This window comes from Neomonachus schauinslandi, chromosome 1 (genome assembly GCF_002201575.2).
Source record: "Neomonachus schauinslandi chromosome 1, ASM220157v2, whole genome shotgun sequence".
Lineage (NCBI taxonomy): Eukaryota > Metazoa > Chordata > Mammalia > Carnivora > Phocidae > Neomonachus > Neomonachus schauinslandi.
The window spans coordinates 195,557,799-195,561,384 of NC_058403.1; the positions used below are offsets into that span (position 1 = coordinate 195,557,799).

A 3,586-nucleotide genomic window follows, 5' to 3' on the forward strand; every position below is an offset into this window, starting at 1 on the left:
CCCGCTTCATTCTTCCCCTCCCGCTACCTTCTTCTTCTTCTTTTTTTTTTTCTTAACATATATTGCATTATTTGTTTCAGAGGTACAGATCTGAGATTCAACAGTCTTGCACAATTCACAGCGCTTACCAGAGCACATACCCTCCCCAGTGTCTATCACCCAGTCACCCCATCCTTCCCACCCCACCCCCCACTCCAGCAACCCTCAGTTTGTTTCCTGAGGTTAAGAATTCCTCATATCAGTGAGATCATATGATACATGTCTTTCTCTGTTTGACTTATTTCACTCAACATAATACCCTCCAGTTCCATCCACGTCGTTGCAAATGGCAAGATCTCATTCCTTTTGATGGCTGCATAATATTCCATTGTATATATATACCACATCTTCTTTATCCATTCATCTGTTGATGGACATCTTGGCTCTTTCCACAGTTTGGCTATTGTGGACATTGCTGCTATAAACATCGGGGTGCACGTACCCCTTCGGATCCCTACTTTTGTATCTTTGGGGTAAATACCCAGTAGTCTGTGCATTGATTTTATATGCTGCCACTTTACTGAATTCCTGTATGAGTTCTAGCAGTTTTGGGGTGGAGTCTTTTGGGTTTTCCACATAAAGTATCATATCATCTGCAAAGAGTGAGAGTTTGACTTCTTCTTTGCCAATTTGGATGCCTTTAATTTCTTTTTGTTGTCTGATTGCTGTGGCTAGGACTTCCAATACTATGTTGAATAGCAGTGGTGATAGTGGACATCCCTGCCGCGTTCCTGACCTTAGGGGGAAAGCTCTCAGTTTTTCCCCATTGAGAATGATATTCGCTGTAGGTTTTTCATAGATGGTTTTTATGATATTGAGGTATGTACCCTCTATCCCTATACTCTGAAGAGTTTTGATCAAGAAAGGATGCTGTACTTTGTCAAATGCTTTTTCTGCATCTATTGAGAGGATCATATGATAAGGGAAATGTTCTTGAAGGAAATCAGAAGTACCACTCCAGTGAATGCACAAATTATAAGATAGCAAAACAGTCTTATTGCTGATATGGATGAAATATGCTAGATAAAAGATCAAACCAGCCACAACATTCCTTTAAACCAAAACCTAATACAGAGCAAGGCCCTTACTCTCTTCAATTCTACAAAGACGGGAGGGATGAGGAAGCTACAGAAGAAAAGTATGAAGCTAGCAGAGGTTAGTTCATGAGGTTTAAGGAAAGAAGAGATCTCCCTAATACAGAAGTACAAGGAGAAGCAGCAAGTACTGATGTAGAAGCTGCAGCAAGTTATCCAGAAGATCTAACTAAGATAGTTAATGAAGATGGATACACTAAACAACGGATTTTCTATGTAAACAAAACAGCCTTATATATTGGAAGATGCATCTAAAATTTTCATAGATAGAGAGAAGTCAATGCCTGGCTTCAAAGCTTCAAAGGACATGCTAACTCTCTTGTTAAGGGCTAATGCAGCTAGTGACTTTAAGGTGAAGCCAATGCTCACTTACCATTATGAAAACTCTAGGGCCCTTAAAAATTATGCTAACTCTACTCTGCCTGTGTCTATAAATGGAATAGCAAAACCTAAACGACAGCACATCAGTTTACAACATGTTTTACTAAATGTTTTAAGGCCACTGTTAAGACCTACCATTCAGAAAAAAGTTCCTTTCAAAATATTAATGCTCATTGACAATGCATCTGGTCACCCAAGAACTCTGATATACAACAAGATTAATGTTGCTTTCATGCCTGCTAACACAACACCCATTTCAGCCCATGGTTCGTGGAGTAATTTCAACTGTCAAGTCTTATTATTTAAGAAATACATTTTGTCTAGTTTCTAAAGATCGTATCTGCCAGGTCAAGATTCCCCATCCAGACACAATGGCCCCAATGAGATGGAGCCCAAAGGTGTCACTGAGAGTAACTGGAATGAAACTGTTGACAGCTTTGATGACATGAACCTTTCTGAGTCCCTTTTCCATGGCCTCTATTCCTATGGTTTTGAGAAGCCTTCTGCTATCCAGCAGCAAGCCATTTTTCCTTGTATCCGGGTTATGATGTGATTGCTCAAGCCCAATCTGGGACTGGAAAAACAGCCACTTTTGCCGTATCGATCCTGTAAGAGATTGAGTTGGATCTAAAGGTTACATAGGCTTTGGTCCTGGCACCCACCAGAGAGTTGGCTCAGCAAATACAAAAAGTAGTCATGGCATTAGGAGATTACATGGGTGCCTCTTGCCATGCCTGCATTCAGGGGACCAATGTACATGCTGAGGTGCATAAGCTGCAGATGGAAGTTCCCCATATCATCGCAGGTACCCCACGTCATGTGTTTGATACACTTAACCAGAGATACCTATCTCCCAAAGACATCAAGATGTCTGTACTAGACAAGCTGATGAAATGTTAAGCCACAGATTCAAGGACCAAATCTATGACATATTCCAAAAGCTCAGTATCAACACCCAGGTGGTTTTGCTGTGAGCTACAATGCCTTCCAACATGCTTGAGGTGACAAGAAGTTCATGAGGGATACCATTTGGATTCTGGTCAAGAAGGAAAAGTTGACCCTGGAGGGTATCAACGAGTTCTACATGAATGTAGAACAAGAAGAGTGGAAGCTGGACACACTGTATGACTTGCATGAAACCCTTACAATCATGCAGGCAGTCATATTCATCAATACCCAAAGGAAGGTTGATTGGCTCACTGAAAAGATACAGCCCCAAGACTTCACCATGTCCACCATGCACCGAGATATAGACCAAAAGGAACAAGATGTTATCACGAGGGAGTCACTCTACTGATTACCACTGATTTGCTGGCCAGAGGCATTGATGTGCAGCAGGTTTCTTTAGTCATCAATTATGACCTTCCCACCAACAGGGAAAACTACATCCACAGAATCAGTCATGGTGGACAACTGTGCCATAAGGGTGGCTATTAACATGGTGACAGAAGAAAAGAGGCCTCTTCAAGACATTGAGACCATCTAAAACACCTCCACTGAGGAGATGCCCCTCAGTGTTGCTGACCTCATCTGAGGGGTTATCCTGCTACCTAGCCCTACCCAGGGTTCAGTCCATGGGGGGCTGAAGAGGACAAGGAAGGGGGAGGGAAGCAAGCCAAGGGATGGACATGTCATTTTTTTCTGAGCAAATGTCACTTTTTGAGGCAAAAAAAAAAAAAAAAGAAATATAAATTTGTAAGGTTATAGCTGCCAAGTGACTCCTTTATCTGGACACAGTAAATTGAAAACCTTCTGGGAAGGATTCACAATTCTAGATGCCATTAAGAACTTTCATGATTCACAGGAAGAGGTCAAAATATCAATATGAACAGGAGTTTGGAAGCAGCTGATTTCAACCCTCATGGATGACTTTGAAGAATTCATTACTTCCGCGGAGAAAGTAACAACAGATGTGGTATAAGTAGCAAGAGAACCAGAATTAGTAGTTAGAGCCAGAAGATGTGATTGAATTGCTGCAATTTCATGATAAAACTTGAACAGATAAAAAAAATAAAAATAAATAAAAATAAAAAACACTTGAACAGATAAGGAGTTGCTTCTTATGGATGAAC

At 41.0% G+C, this 3,586-nt stretch overlaps 1 pseudogene; it reads left to right on the forward strand.

Moving 5' to 3' along the window:
- The first annotated feature begins 1,155 nt into the window (after window positions 1-1,155).
- Window positions 1,156-3,048, forward strand: LOC110577588 (annotated as a pseudogene).
- Window positions 3,049-3,586: the final 538 nt, after the last annotated feature.